This window comes from Triticum aestivum, chromosome 3B, assembly GCF_018294505.1.
Source record: "Triticum aestivum cultivar Chinese Spring chromosome 3B, IWGSC CS RefSeq v2.1, whole genome shotgun sequence".
Taxonomy (NCBI): Eukaryota; Viridiplantae; Streptophyta; class Magnoliopsida; order Poales; family Poaceae; genus Triticum; species Triticum aestivum.
Genome location: NC_057801.1, coordinates 394,393,510 through 394,393,980, shown reverse-complemented (window position 1 = coordinate 394,393,980; position 471 = coordinate 394,393,510).

Here is a 471-nt window from a genome sequence, read left to right as displayed (position 1 = left end):
CGCCACCCCGAGCCCGCAGTCCCGCGCCACCCGAGTCGTCGCCGCCGTTGCCGACGCTGCCGCCGCGCCGGATCTCGCCAGAACCACCACCGTTGACCCCGCCCGTTGACCGGTCGGTTTTTTTGGTTAGCCCCATTTTTTTTAGTTTTGTAGTTTATTGTTCTAGATCGGTTTTCGTTCGGTTAAGTTATATAATGGACGTTCATTCGTCCGTTCGTTTTACGAACGTTGTTTGCCGGTTAGGTTCAGACAGCGAATGTTCGTTAGTTAGTCTTTTCTTTTTATTTATTTTTCGGCCAAGGACCTGTCCGTGATTTTTTATCACAGATAGCCCCTGATCTTCAAACCCTCGCCGTTTCTAAACCGTTTGTCCAAATCCAGTGAAACCAATGCCAAAATCTTTGTATCGAGCCCCTCTTTCTGTTTAGTCACTTGAACAAGGTTTTGACAATTTAAAATTTCGTTTCAAGC